The 16,101-nt window shown below is 37.5% G+C and overlaps 1 non-coding gene across 1 annotated transcript; it reads left to right on the top strand.

Annotated features, from left to right (window-relative positions):
- The first annotated feature begins 15,785 nt into the window (after positions 1-15,785).
- Positions 15,786-15,880, top strand: Trnay-gua (transfer RNA tyrosine (anticodon GUA)). Its single transcript has 2 exons — positions 15,786-15,822; positions 15,845-15,880. It is a non-coding gene; the product is annotated as a tRNA-Tyr (tRNA).
- The last annotated feature ends 221 nt before the right edge of the window (positions 15,881-16,101 follow it).

The raw sequence follows: 16,101 nt of genomic DNA, 5'->3' as shown, positions 1-16,101 counted from the left end.
CAGTCCATTTTGAACCTGTCGGTATAGAGTGTTATGGTATTTTCCTCCCTAATTAGGCCTCTTCTCCACTCTCGTGCTACACACGTAAGGTACAAATTGGGGCGCAATTTTTTTGAAGTTTGTGAAGTCTGTACTATAGTTTGCTTAAATACAAGTTGTTTTATTAATAGAAAAGTTTAAAAACGGGTTTGTACCAAATGCGCTCATCTATATATATGAACGCCCAAAATAAATCAAAAGTTGGTGTAAAATAGACGAAAACTCATTGCACCACTAGCCCAAGTGCTAGTGAAAACTGTAAATTGTTTTAGAAGATGCGTATTTAGATGGAACAAACATTTTAGTAGACATAGTTACTCCCCACTTTGATCTGGAAAATAAACACGAGTCTACTCAAGAGAGATGAGAGAGGAACAAATATTCATAGATTCAAAACTACTTGATCAGGGGAAGGGTCGCAGTCATAATTTTTCGGAGTTCGAAAGTGACTTCTTAAAGGGAAACTACAATAGGAAAGTCAAGAATCTCTCTACATAACATAATGGAAACAAAATATATAAAAATACTAGTAAATCTGTCTGTGGAAATTTATCTTTACGACAAACTTTCCATAGAGCTTGTTTTATAGAGCGCTGTATGAGATTGAAGTTTCGAAGAAAATTGTAACACATGCCATCTAGATAAATCTAGATATTACTTTCTGTTCCTGAAGGGTTTTCTGAGAGTGAAGAAGAGAAGGAGGACCAAATTTAAGCACAAGTCATGAAAATTACATTGAAATTACTCTGAAAAAATAATATTAATATTTAGGAAGCGCAACGGATATTTACAAGCTGTACTAAATTTAGGCAGAATACTATTTCTATTGGATTTAATTAAGATAGTTTCTAATATCGTCGTATTTATCAGACATCGAAATCCCCAGCACATACCTCAAGCAATAATGAAATGATAACCACAATGAAATATATATTGAACTAAAATTAAATAAATGGCATGAATGCATAGATGAGAGAGTGTTTGTAAGCAAATACGAGCGTAATGTAAATGTTGAGGTTAAAATATTATAAATACAGTGAACAGTATTGCCAGCGAATTCGAAAATAAACTTGCAGCAGCAAACAGGCGATAAAACACTTTATACCGTTATGTTCAATACAGCATAATTATTGAAAATTCTGACTGGAAATGATGACGAAATTGAAATTTGTGCAACACAATAAATTAATAACTGCTACCACAATGAGAAAATACAGAGAACTCTGAATTCATATACCAAATGACCACAATTATGTTTGCACATTTGCCATGTAAATATTCGAAGCAAATGCAAAATCAAATGCGTTTGCATAAGCAAATATTGCGGGAGCTTTTGCGAATAATATATGTATATGAGTGTTCGTGTATTATTCTGTGCAAATAAAGCCAGCAAATGAAGCCATTCAACGCTTATCAGTGCTGCTGCCAAATTATGGCTGAGCAGATGGCCGACGAGGGAGGTGGCCAATTTATTGCAATGCAGTTCGATTAAAATTATATGTCACGGAAGGAATAAAAAGCTTAGCAGCAGGCAAATAAATGCGTGGAGATAAACAACGAGCAGAGAGCCACATGAACTCTAACAATAAAATTGTGTTTGTGTGTGCTTCATACTAGACTGATAGTAACAATTAAATGCAAACATTTTTTTTAAACTAAATTTATTTACAAGCGGGTCAGATAATCTCAAACAGACAGACACGAGCCCAGTGACTGCAAGCCAATTAATTGCTCTTCGCCCGGCGGGTTGCGTATACGCCATGGCGGAGCAACAAATGATGATTACTTTGCTTGCCACAGCGCGGGTGACTGCCGACGCGGCGTGACTTTCATAAATTAAAATTGGAAAAAAGGCAGAGCTTGAAGAAAAAGCAAAGCAGTTAACAAAAGCGAAATCAACATGGAGTTCTTCCAGAGTTGCTGCGAAATTGAAAGTGAAATTGCAGTTAACAGCGGGTTAGTAGGTCGCAGGTTGCGAGCACATAACAATTGTGGGCTAACTAATAACCACAGCAGCAGCGAGGGAGTAGAGCAGCAACCAAAAGAATTGCGAAAGTTGGATAAAATGAAGTTGCAACACACACAGCAGCCAGAGTTGTGCGACTTTGTTGCAAAAAAATTGGGGCAAATGTGATTCCCCAAAGCGCCGCAGGAGTAATGGGAGCGACTGAGCCACCAGCCGCAACGCCACAGCACCGCAGAGACCACAGCTGCAAGTGAATGCAGTGGGAAAATTGCGATTTGATGAAAGAGCATAAGAAAAAACGCTAAAAAATATGGGGCATAACTACGCAGAACTTCGGTGAAGAAAACGCGGTGGGAAAGTGAGAGGAAGAAAAGTAGCGAAATGACTTCAAGTCGTAAATCACTTAGCTTCATTTAAATGGTTAGCATAGGAAATCGCTGTGACAAAAAAGCGCGACAACAACACGACCACGGCACATGTGTTGCAGCAATGCGCAGAACTCCAACAACAACAACAACAGCAGCAGCAGCAGCTTTGGCAGCGCCATTATGTGGCACGTGCAGCGGCATGGAAATCCGCATTGGCTTCCTGCGCGCCTTCCAGTGTGCGTCTAAAGGAATGTGGAATTGGCAAATGGCGGCAATGAAGCAATGGTGGAATGTGCAATATTCATACCGTTATGCTTGCACCAAATCATACGTGTGCGCGTGTGTTGGTGTGTGTGTGTTGATGAGCGTGCGTGCTCGCTGCATGCCCCAGTGAATTACGCGCCGAAAGGACAATGCCGGCAAAAGAAAACGACCGAAGCGCCGGTGTAAGAACAAAGACAAATGCTGCAGAAACGAAGAGATATGCGGAGGATATGGTGAAAAGAATATGAGAAAAAGGAATAAATAGAATTTAAAAATTAATAAAATAATGTAATTCATATACAAACAAATTACAAATCAGCGCACGTGCCTGCAACACGTAAGGCTGCGGATACACGTAATTCAGTTGTTTGGCGCATCCAGCGCAGCTGTGGCTAACGGAAGCGGGCGCCAATAAAGCTTTTCTTATTTTTGTGCAGTATTTTCGGCTTTGTTTTCGTTCACATTCGCTTGGCACGTCCTTTTACCATTTGCTTCGGTTATGCGGCAAAATGTGGCAACAAAAGCTTTGATTTTTTTCAGCTTTTGGTGTTTGATTCAAGTCTGTGGGTATGATTGCTTTTGAGTCTGCTACGGAGCGACATCTTCAGGAAATTTAGATACTTATGGAACAAATGCTCTACCGGAAGTTGATACTAAAATGAGCTTTAAGCTTACGAAAACTGGCAAAATGCAGAACTTAAAGCTTTTGAAAGCTCATAAGAAAATTGCAAGCTTTTAAATCATATTTCCGTTAAAAATTTGAATGGTGGTTAGAACAAATATATTTAATAATCCTTTACGACCATAAGGCAAATAACAACATTAGTTATGACATACCATCAATCAAAACCTATATTTATGTCTATTGGTATCTTCACAAAGGACTCAATCAGTAAAGCTTCGTTGCTTTAAGGGGTTACATGAGTTATGCAAATCTTTGTCGTATTTAATTCTACAATATCTCTTGATTTTTATCCTAAGCCGATATGCGCATTAATTTCGGAGATACAGTCTGAAGAATTTGCGCAATCCAGGTTAGTAAAGAGTGAAAACTGTGTTTTTAAAGTCTGTTGTCAAGTTTTCGCGAGAACAACTCAAACATATTTATGAAAGTTTATATAGCTCTTCGAGATAGAGATTATAAGGCCTTGGACAAAAGCTGACTGCATAGCTCCATTAAATTTCAATATTTTTGGATACACCGAATAAACGTGTTTGAGTAAATGGATATCATTTTGGATATTATAATAAAGTTAGGCCTTAAATTTTTGTGAAATGAAGAAACCAAAAACACAAAAAGTCCCATTGAACTAGTGTTGTTAAAACAGGCAGGGATCACCTTGACTCTCTAAGAATTATTTATAAAAGCAAATGCTGTATGCCATATCTCCCTCTCCCTATGAACCAGCGAAAGTTCAATTTTATATTGACGATCTCGAGGGGGTAATTACCTCGAAGAGTAATGTCTTGGCGCAAAAATATCAGACAGGAGTGGTGAGAGAGTAATGAGCGAGCGTTGTGGAATGTTGGCCTATACAATTTCCGGTAAACTGAAGTAAGATTGCTCGATAACTTTTTTCTTGGCACTGAACGGATGAGAAAAAAGACTATATAGAAGACAAATATCGTGAGTCCAACAGAGGACTGGGAACGTATTTAAAAAGAGTTATCCTTTTGCCTTGCCGCTTCTCTTCTTCTTCAAAACCGTTCTACTATTCAGTTAGTATGTTAGTTTACAACCAAGGAATGAAGAGATGACGCAAATGACGCACACTCCTCTCCCAAAACCACATCAAAAGCATCAACAACAAATCGCCTTTTAAAACTCTCTCTCATTGTTGTCGGTTGATCTGCTGTCATTAAGTGGTGGTACATTAGCAGTTGATAACGGTATTGTTTTTAATTTGCTCAGCGCCACGAAGGAGCGTTAAATCACTGAAGCAACTCAACGAGCACACAATTGAAATAACACTGTGATGGCCACAAGTGACAGCAGAGCAGCATTTTATAAGCCATAAAATGACCCACAATTAGAAAGAATAGAGAGAGAGTGTGCTGTGACTGCTGGCTGCTAGCCACTGTCTGGTTGGTTGTGTCTTCCCCATTGTTTATGAGCGCATTGCTGGCGCTAGTGGCAGTTGAGTGGCACTGGCATTTGTGTGCAATCGTCTGCTACTAAACAAGCAATAAAATGTAAAAAAGCAAAAACACAAAAACAAAAGAAACGAGTTGTATTTGCAGACCAAATATTTGCATTGAACAAATAAAGTGGTGGCATCAAAAGTGCACAGGAGAACAATGGCGGGTGATGTGAAAAGGAAGAACTCTACATTTGGTTTCCATTGATACGTTGTTGTTGTTTTTGTTATATTTTTTATTTCAATTTTATTTTCGTTGTTAACAACGACTTCGACATGCACGTAACGGAAACGGAAGCACTCTTTTGATTGACCCCTGACCACTCGGGCCACGCATAACACCCAACGGATGTGGTGCAACAAAACTTCGGATGAACATGTGTTTTTGACGCTTATTGAATGTAGCGGTATGTTACTATATGTGTATAGCGGTATTTGCACTATATTTATTTATGTTTGTATGTGTCATAAGTGACAGTGCTGAGTGATGTCTGCTTATTTAGACTATGCAATTATAAATGTACAAATTTATATATGGTCAGTGCCTTTAAATATTCCTCTAAATATGCATAAATACCGTTAGTTAATTTTTGATTCCTCTTTCTTTTGTTTCTTATACCATTTTGGTGCGCATAATCTCCAACTTTCAATGAACTCTTCAATGCAAGTATCGATGATTTATTCATCATTTCATCTAGCTAACACTCGCTCATACAACCAGGCATGCTTGAGTAATACTCCCAACTAAAGCAACTCTCCGAAGTGCACTCAGCCACACGAATTTACTCTAGTTTCTTTGTTTTTGCAAATGCACATTCATCTTTATATACGAGGGTGGTCCAATAAGTACTAATCTGCATTGACTTATGGCGCTAATATCGAAAAGGGAAATTTAGTATTGCCTCTCCCGTAGATGGCTACCATCAAAATTTCAGCAAAATAAATCACAATTTTTTTTATTTTTATAATCTCGCAACAAAGTTGCTGAGAGAGTATTATAGTTTTGTTCACATAACGGTTGTTTGTAACACCCAAAACTAAACGAGTTAGATATAGGGTTATATATACCAAAGTAATCAGGGTGAAGAATGGAGTTCAAATCCGAATGTCTGTCTGTCCGTCCGTCCGTCCGTCCGTCTGTGCAAGCTGTAACTTGAGTAAAAATTAAGATATCTTATTTCTTGGCACCATCGGAAGGTTGCTTTCGAAAATGAGCAAAATCGGACCATTGTCACGCCCACAAAATGGCGAAAACCGAAAACACATAAAGTGCGATAACTAAGCCATAAATAAAGCTATGGAAATAAAATTTGGTATGAAGGATCGCACTATGAAGGGGCATATTTGGATGTAATTTTTTGGGGGAGATGGGCCTGTCCCCGCCCCCAAATAGGTTTTTAATACATATCTCGGAAACCAATAGAGCTATATAAACCAAGCTTTCTGCAGTCTTTTTTTAGCCACTTCCTAATACACTCCAAAAATGAAAGAAATCGTATAATAACCACGCCCAGCTCCCATACAAAGGTTAGGTTGAAAATTACTGAAAGTGGGTTAACTCACTAACGAAAAACGTCAGAAAGACTAAATTTCACATAAGAAATGGCAGATGGAAGCTGCACTCAGATTTTTTTACAAAATGGAAAATGGGCGTGGCGTCGCCCACTTATGGGTCAAAAACCATATCTCAGGAACTACTCGACCGATTTCAATGAAACTTGGTTTGTCATATTTTCCTTACATCCCAATGATATGTTGTGAAAATAGGCCAAATCGCTTCACAACCACGCCTACTTCCTATATACCAGGACTTTGAAGACAATCTGAATCGTTTACATTACAATATATAAAGTAAGCACTAGTGAAGATATCGGTGCAGAACTTTGCACAAATACTATGTTTATAGTGTGGTAGCCCCATTCTAAAAATCGCCGAAATCGGACCATAGGTTTTTAAGGCCCATATATATAACAAGAGGACCTCGATGCTTCCAACCTAATATTATGGTTTCCAACTTTCAATGGACTTTTTACAATATATATGACGAATATGTGGTTCAAAGTGTGTATTATATAATATTAATAAAATTAAATAAATAAATTGCGAGAGTCTAAAATGTTGGGTTACACCCGAACTTAGCCCTTCTTCACTTGTTTAATTTTATTTCTTTCTCGTGTTGTCATATATTCGAAAAACAACGCTTTGATGGATATATGTAGCATTTAAAAGTGAATATAAATATAAATGCTAAAAGGCAAAAATTTCTCTAAGCTATATCACCTGTAATGATGCTTTCAGAACTTTTTATTTCTGGAAAGACTTTTATAGGACAGTTCGAAACTAGTTCAAACGATTTTGAGAAAATGAGGAAAAACTTTTCCTGATTAGATTAAACGAACTCAGACTATAACTTTCCAAGGTCCCTAATAACGAACTTGAAGACTCAGTATCTATGAATAGTTTAGTAGAAATTCAGAGATCCTAAATCGGTTAAAAACGGGTCAGGTCTTCTCCTAGCTCCCATAGACCTAATTATTAGTTTTTCGAACAAATATATCGGTTAATAAGTGAGATATCTTAGCAAAATTAATTGAACCTATAATCTTGCATACATTGTATCTTGGGGGCTAAAATGAGTGAAATCAATTTATGAATTTTCCCCGCTCCCATATACTGGATTTAATGTTTTTCGTTATTCCAGTGGACTTTATGCCGAAAATAAGAATTAATTTTAATTAGCCTCTAACTCATCAGCAAAACAATTATAGACTAGCTAACAACAATTGTTATTAAATTAAACTATTTCCAATGAGGATTCAGTACGAACTAACACAAATAATATAGAGTTCATGAGCTTCAGCATCCCATCCAAAGTCACTCAGCAGCTACAAATGATGCACTTTGCCGCCCTAAATGCAACACACACAGACAAAGAGAGGGAGATAATAACAATCACGAGTATTTGTATTTAAATGGGTATCAACATGGATTTGTTTCATTATTACATACACACACACACACAGACCTTCCTCTACAAACGCTCACTTGCTTCTGCTTCAACGCCCGCTCCCGTTATGTCTGTCCATTTGATTGCTTGCGTTTCCCTGCTGATCAGCAATATCGTTTCGCTTGTGAATAATTTATGGCGCTTTCAACTCGTCTGTGTTTGGCTTTGCATTTGTGCGAGTGCACCGAGAGTCACGGTCAAGTGCATTCTACATCATTCGCTGCATTCTTACTTATGTCCGTCGTTTGCTGCAATTGTAGCAGTGTGTCTCTGTGTGTGTGTGTGTGTACGCTGAAACTATGCTGTCTTGCTGTGAGATTCTTCATTAAATGCTTGTTAGCCGGTGAGGAGCTGTTTGTTACACGCTTCCCGGCATTGGTCATTGATTTATTGTTTGCTACTTAGATTACGATCCCGTTATTTTATTTGTTGTTTTTAGTTTTTGCTTTCACTGCTTCCTCGCTCAGAATTTTTAATCAAATTGTGTAATAAGTAAGAAATAATTAATTAATGCAATGGCAATTATTAAATTTTGCACACTTTGTTGTTTCTCTCTTTACTTTTCTTTCAGTTTTTGTTTTTTCTATTGTTGAGACTAGGGAGCTAAGACAAAGTTTCTTACTCACACCATTACGGCACTTATCAAATTGAAAGCTCCACGAATGATAATTAATATAAAATTGGACGGGAAATGCACTCGCTCAGCATTTTAATGAAAACAGAGTTATTTCATGAAAAAATGACATTTAGATTTGGAGGTGTGTTTAAGTAGGTCCGAGCTGTGTTAGAAGCGTAGAAAGCTAAGAGATTAGATCAGTGATTGGAATACAATTGAAACGTAATTCCCGTTTTTTTAGAAAAATTTAGATAATAATTTAACATTTTTAAGTCAATAAATCGATGAGTATGTTAGATTTAGAAATTCAAAAGATGCAAGTATTCAGGTTTTATAATTTCTAAGTTTTTTATAATACTTTCCAACTACTCTTGTAATGGCTCTGAAAGACTCCAGTCTTGCTCTTAATAAAAAATAATAAGCTTTTGTGAATTGCTATTTATTTATCTTCTTCTTGACTGGCGTAGACACCTCTTACGCGATTATAGCCGAGTCCAAAACAGCGCGCCACGTATCCCTCCTTCTGGCAGTTTGGCGCCAATTGGTTATACCAAGCGAAGCCAGGTCCCTCTCCACCTGGTCCTTCCATCGGAGTGGAGGTGTTCCTTTTCCTCGGCTTCCACCAGCGGGTACTGCATCGAATACTTTCAGAGCTGGAGCACTTTCATCCCGTTCGAACAACATGACCTAGCCAGCGTATCCGCTGTTTTTGTATTCGCTGAACTATGTCAATGTCGTCGTATAAATCGTACACCTCATCGTTCCATCGTCTGCGGTATTTGCCGTTGCCAATGTTCAGAGGACCATAAATCTTACGCAAAACCTTTCTCTCGAAAACCCCAAGAGTCGTCTCATCGGATGTTGTTATCGTCCACGCTTCGGCGCCTTACATCAGGACGGGAATAATGAGTAAATTATAGAGTTTGATTTTGGTTCGTCGAGAGAGGGCTTTACTTTTCAATTGCCTACTCAGTCCAAAGTAGCACGAGCAAGAGTGATTCTGCGTTGGATTTCAAGGCTGACATTGTTGGTGTTGTTAATGCTGGTTCCCAGATAAACGAAATTATCTACAACTTCAAAGTTATGACTGTCAACAGTAACGTGAGAGCCAAGACGCGAATGCGCTGACTGTTTGTTTGACGACAGGAGATATTTCGTCTTGTCCTCGTTCACCACCAGACCCATACGCTTCGCTTCCTTATCCAGTCTGGAAAAAGCAGAACTAACGGCGCGGGTGTTGTTTCCAATGATATCGATATCATCGGCATACGCCAGTAGCTGTACACTCTTTTAGAAGATTGCACCTTCTCTATTTAGCTCTGCAGCTCGTATTATTTTCTCCAGCATCAGGTTAAAGAAATCACACGAGAGTGAGTCACCTTGTCTGAAACCTCGTCTGGTATCGAACGGCTCGGAGAGGTCCTTCCCGATCCTGACGGAGCTTTTGGTGTTGCTCAACGTCAGCTTACACAGCCGTATTAGTTTTGCAGGGATACCAAATTCAGACATCGCGGCATAAAGGCAGCTCCTTTTCGTGCCGTCGAAAGCAGCTTTAAAGTCGACAAAGATATGGTGTGTGTCGATCCTATTTTCACGGGTCTTCTGCAAAATTTGGCGGATGGTGAATATCTGGTCTGTTGTTGATTTTCCAGGTCTAAAGCCACACTGATAAGGTCCAATCAGTTTGTTGACGGTGGGCTTTAGTCGTTCACACAATACGCTCGACAGAACCTTATATGCGATGTTGAGGAGGCTTATCCCACGGTAATTGGCGCAAATTGTGGGGTCTCCCTTTTTGTTGGCTATTTATTTAAGGCTCTGAGATTTCACAGCGTTAGTATCAAAAATTCCACAACATCCAGGTTCTTTTCTAATTTACCTTCTCATAGCCCAATCGCCATATGCCACCGTTAGCAGTTAGCAAAGTCGTAGAAAATTAAAGACCTACTTATCCAGACTAGACACCGACGTACCGAATGCTTGTCTTGCATGCAATGAGTCCCCGCATGACACTAACCATCTATTAGCATACCCATCTAATACCACTCTCCCTATCGCCCGACCCGGTCGAAACTGCTCGCTCGCTCAGTCATAGAATGCTATATAGTCAAAAACGTGACTGATAACTCGGTTTACGCTAATGCCTTGGTGTGAACTCTAAGCACCAAATCCTTGTATCTTCTAATTTAGTTTCAGCTTGTCATTGGTTGTCCTGATGATTTTGCTAACATTGCTTTAGATTTTTCAGATGATCAATCGTTTCCCTCTTTACCCTTACGAAAACTATATTTCATCCTCCCAATATGCCAAGAGTATCCTAAAGGAACTTCAAACTACAAAATTTATAAAAGAGTATCCTTTTTTCCCAAACAACCGAGACCTCACAAGTTAAAGCACACGCGCCACAAAGAGATTTGTATTCATTAATTTCCCTCATTAACAACAAAATGCAATTTCGCCAATGCGACTGGCTCACTAAGCATTATCAAACATGTTGCAAGCGTACTTCATACAAGCCAGCGGCAGAGCCAACCGACAGAGGAATTGCCACTACGCAAACAGTTTGCCGGCATCGTTTCCACGTGACGGTACTTCGTTCTCATTTCGTTGTGCGAATGTGAGCGTACCATGTGTACAGATTTCAGTGTTTACAAGCCGAAGTATTTACGTGAATATACAAAAACAAAGCGATTTTGGCGCGAAGAAATTAAGGGCTTCAAATATTTGTGAAAAATATAAAACAAAAACACGAGGAGGGTGGCTATAGAATTGAGTTCTTATATATAGTATAAGAATGTACTTAATGTACTAAATTTTTATATATTTGTTGTTATAAAGGGTGTTTTTAAAGTTCAACTCCGAAAAGGGTGTTGTCTAAAAACACCCTTTATTATATTTTTTTATTTATTTATGATATTCATTTCTTCAGTTTCTATTGTTTGAAAACTTTTTATTCTAATATTTTTGTCACAGCTTATACCCGAAACACTGAAATTCATTTGGCTGTAAGTATAAATATTTAAATTTCAAACACATACCACATGAGCATACTTCATATATAATTAAATTGCCAAAAGTACCGATCTATCATTTTAAATATTTCATAGAAGTTGTAACGCTCCACTGAGTAACTATTTCACTTGCTAGCATTTATGTGTGTGTTTGCATATGTGTTGGTGTGCGTGTTACAACTGCGCTGCGCTTCAGCGTCAGCGGCAGTGGCAGTGGCTCCGGCACAATGCTGGCTATAAATTTTGTAGAGAGCAACTGAAAATATGCTAGTGACACACAGTGCAGCCATGAAAGTGAATTTTATCTAAACTTCTGCACTTTGCAAAGATTTGTCTTCTGCTCTGCTCCATGGAACTTTCACTGCTGATTCTTCTTCGGTGCTTCTGCGTGCACTTTGCGCAATCTTACAGGCATTTCGCATAAGCTGCTGCTGTTGTCGCTGTGTTGTTGTTGCTATTTAAAGTTTCAGATAAAAATGTAGATATTTGCCATTCGCATGTGAGTGAAGCGCAAATACAAGCAAGTTGCTCAGTCTTGGCTTTAACTTGAGCCTTTAGTTAGAAAGAAACTTCTGCTGAGCAAACTATTCACATTGAGTTAAGTTGCTTTTGTGTGCTTTTGAAAAGCCTCATCACAGTCTTTCACTGGCGTTGATGCTCTATTGCTTTTCTGAAAAATGTACGCAACATGAACGGCACAATCACACACACTCACACACATGCGTGTGTGCACCTGAGCTGCCTGCGGCAACAAAATCCAATAGAGATAAGCTGCCGTTGCGCTGCGCTGAGCAATATGAGTGCAAAGATGTCCTTCGCAGAAACTGAAGCGGAACGAACACAAGCATACCAGTCAAAGCAATGAGCTCAACTTTAGATTAAAAAAAAATTGAAACAACAACAAAAATTAGCAACAATCAATTGGTTATTTTCAAAAGAAGTTAGTGGCATTGTAGAGAGCACTCAGCTGCGGTACAATCTACTTTCGAATATTTGAGTTTGTTAAGCGACTAACGGCATTTGCGTTGCGTCGCGCACTGTGCAACGCTGCAATTTGCGCAGCTAAAAATACAAACAGTCACACCAACACATATACTCACATGCATTGCAAAGCAGATGTTAGGGGGGGGGTATGACAAACATGTGTGCAAATACCTATATATGTATGTGTCTGTGTGGATGTGTTTGTTTCAGTATACCAGCTAGCATGAGAGTCCTTGTGTATAAAGGTAATGAGTTCTATTTTAGCCATTCTATGAATTCAGGCTCACCTAATTTTAACTCAAAGCCAAGTGAATTGCTGTGCTAATTATACACACCCAACACACGCAGACATACACATATGAGAGCTTGATCCTCTGTGTGCGTGTGTGTGCGTATCAGTAAATAAAAAGGTGCAAACAAAAAAAAACAGAACAAATGTTGTAGTAGACATTAGAATGGCGTGAAAGTTAAATGAGAGTTTGAAAAGTGCTCGTATTAGCGCAGAGGTGCAATAAAAACGTAAAGTACGAGTATTGGAGCAAAAGAGAGAAATTAGCCGGTTGCTATCTACCTCTTAAATATACGCTGATCTACAGATTTCTTTTATTTGGTGTTTTAATTGTCGTTGGAACAGGAACTTGCTCACGATTTACTGGGATTTGACTACGCTTTAAGTCTACAGTAGCGGATTTCAAACAAATTCCAACTAGGAAGGGTTATTGGGACTCTCTTCCTCTTAAATTCGAAAAAGATCATTCCACTAAAGAAATTAGTTAAGGGGTTTGGGGTAGTCAGAGACAGGAAAAAATGAGAATTTTCAGTAATTTTTTTGCTATTAAATCATGTTATTTTACAAAAGTAATAATATGGCATTATTATACCATGTTTTCACATAAAGTCAGGAAAATTTAAATAAAAATATAATTTCCAAAGTTATAGCTGTCTGTGTTGACCCAGTTTCAAAAAAAGTCCTTGCGGTGACAATCATAAGTCCTTGTAGATTCATCTAAAATCAATCGGATAAAAAAAATTAGTTTTATAAATAGTTAATCCTGGGCCTGAACCAAACTCTTTTTTTTCAAAATTTAACAAAATGGCGGCCTCAGGAAATTTTTGGCAAAAAATCAACAGTTAATTGGTTTAAAAATCGAAATTTTTGAAAAAAAAAATTTTGGTTCAAACCTGAATTTATTATGTATTCTAAAAACTGTTGAAATTTCATTAAAATCTACCGAGCGGTTTTCGAGTTACAGTTGTCACCAGTTCAAAAAACATAGTTTTGAGAAAAAAACATTTAAAGTTTCACACTAGCGTTTTGGAGTGCCTGAGCGATCTTTGTTATTTGCCGAATAACTCAAAAAGTAATTATCAGATTAACTTCAAATTTTTAGAGTATATTTTTAAGATATTACACTTAACGAAAATGAAAAAAAACAAAAGATTTTTTGAAAATCATAACTACCCCTAACCCCTTCAAACAAGTAAGAAAGGGCTAAGTTCGTGAGTAACCGAATTTTTCTCGCAATTTATTTATTTATTTATATGAAAACTGTGGTAATTCCAGGACCGACTAAAATCGAATAATAAAAAGATTTTTTCCAAAAATAATCGGCAAATGGAGAGACCTGAAAGTCATAGTCAGTCTATAAACTATTTTTAGAAGAAATATATACCCGGAACTTTTCCGTTCCTTGCCGAGGCCGACATCTGAATGAAAATTAAATATATTTCGAAAACTTGGATTGACCCCTGATCGCTCTATCCAGAATAGTATCATTAAATAAAAATATAAATTGAGAAATACATTAAACCCTTCCTAAATAAGAACACCATCTTCTGACTTCAAATGAACACGCTTACTCGTATCTACCTCTACAAATATTTTGCACTTGCTGTAGACCAGCCCACCAGCAAACTGTACTTAGTAGCTGTTTATTTAACGCGCTGCATGTCTGGCGCTGTCTGCGCAACAGCAAAAGTTTAAAGTGCTACGAAAAATGTTGCAATTTTGTAACGGTAATTGAAGTGTATGCTACAAATTAGCTGGCGCTTACAAGTTTTCCCCCAAATAAAAATAAAGTGAAAATATCAGCGTGTAACGGCACATGACACAAGGTGCACAGAAGAGAATGCGGGTAACGCGGAAATGCAGGTAATGAGAAAGCGCAGAGAAGAACAAAAATGAAATGTGGGGAATCCGAAAGTTAAGACTCAGTTCCAGTGATAATAATTAATTTTGTCAATTTTTTTATATTGGCAGTTGGCAACCCTTATCAAACTAATGGACATAAAGAATTATATTTTTTCTTTTAATTTTGAACTAAGCAATTTTCTATAAAATTTTAATTAAACAAAAAACCACGGCAACCCCATTTTTTTATGTGATTTTAAGAGAAATAAAGCATTTTTATATGATTTCTTGGCCATACATTCAACTCATAATAATAAAAATAATATTAATAAACAGATGGCAACCCTATTCCAGAAAATATGCCTATTAAAACGCAAAATTTTCTTGCCTTAATTCGACGAGTATACTCGTTATTAGAGCAATCTAAATTTTTCACTCCACACAACTCATTTTAAGCATTACCTACAGCCTAACATCCATTACATTACAGCTATCTCCGGCGCAAAGTGAAGTCAACCAGAGTTTGCAAAGATTCTTCAACAAAAATGCCGTAATCTATAAAATATATGTATGTCTATGCATATGCCTGTAATTTTACATTAGCAGCGCCTCAACTTTTGGCTGCCTAACTGTAAAAAGCGTAATATCATGCCTTACATGTAATTCTAACTCGGCTCACTGCCTCAACAACCAAACACACGCACACACACACATAGAGAATGGAAAGAGACACTTCTTTATGTTCATAGTTTGGCAAAACTTTTTGAGGAATTTTACTCATTCATTGCGCCATCAAACAGCAGCAGCGGCAGCAGCGTCGCACACATAACCCAATTTTTCTTAAACGCCCGCCAGATAGCTCTTAAATCTTTTCATACTCAGGCGAGACCCTTCTGCAATGCCTCCACACCTTTCACCTTATTTGTTGACTTTCACACTTTAAGCGCTTGAAAGTAATTTGTTGTTGTTTTGGTTCTCTTATCTAATCGCGAAATTGACAACGCTGAGCTGTTTCTGTTTCATTTGTTCACATTGGTGGTTACTTCAACTTTTGTGATAGCGGTTTTTGAGATTTTAAAATTCAAGTTTTTAGATTTTGTTAAATTTTTGTTGCTTTATTGCAGAATTCTTATCAAATCAATGTCATCAGTGCATTTAAATATAAATTGAATTGCATTTTTAATGTTTTAAATATGATTATTTAGCTCACTGACTCTTTTTCTTTCATATATAAGATGCTGAATATTTTGTTTCTTTATGGCTTTCGATAGCTCAGTTGGTAGAGCGGTGGACTGTAGTGAAAATCCTTTGAGAGTAGATATCCATAGGTCGCTGGTTCAAATCCGGCTCGAAGGAAATTCTATTTTACTCTTCCTCTACTTATTTTCCTAAAACTTGTTCAATTACGTACTGTGTTAAAAAAATGACCGTCATGTTTGAGAAGAAACATTTACTATTAGTTTATATTAATATTGTGTTCGTCTTCAAAAGGTCCATCGTATTTTTGAAAATCCTATAATTAGCTATATGAAAGTTAGGGGAAGTTATGACCTGATTTTAACCATTTCTTGTACAGA

Source organism: Zeugodacus cucurbitae, chromosome 5 (genome assembly GCF_028554725.1).
Source record: "Zeugodacus cucurbitae isolate PBARC_wt_2022May chromosome 5, idZeuCucr1.2, whole genome shotgun sequence".
Lineage (NCBI taxonomy): Eukaryota > Metazoa > Arthropoda > Insecta > Diptera > Tephritidae > Zeugodacus > Zeugodacus cucurbitae.
The sequence above is the reverse complement of the archived record's forward strand: the minus strand, read 5'-3'. Positions and strand labels throughout refer to the sequence as shown.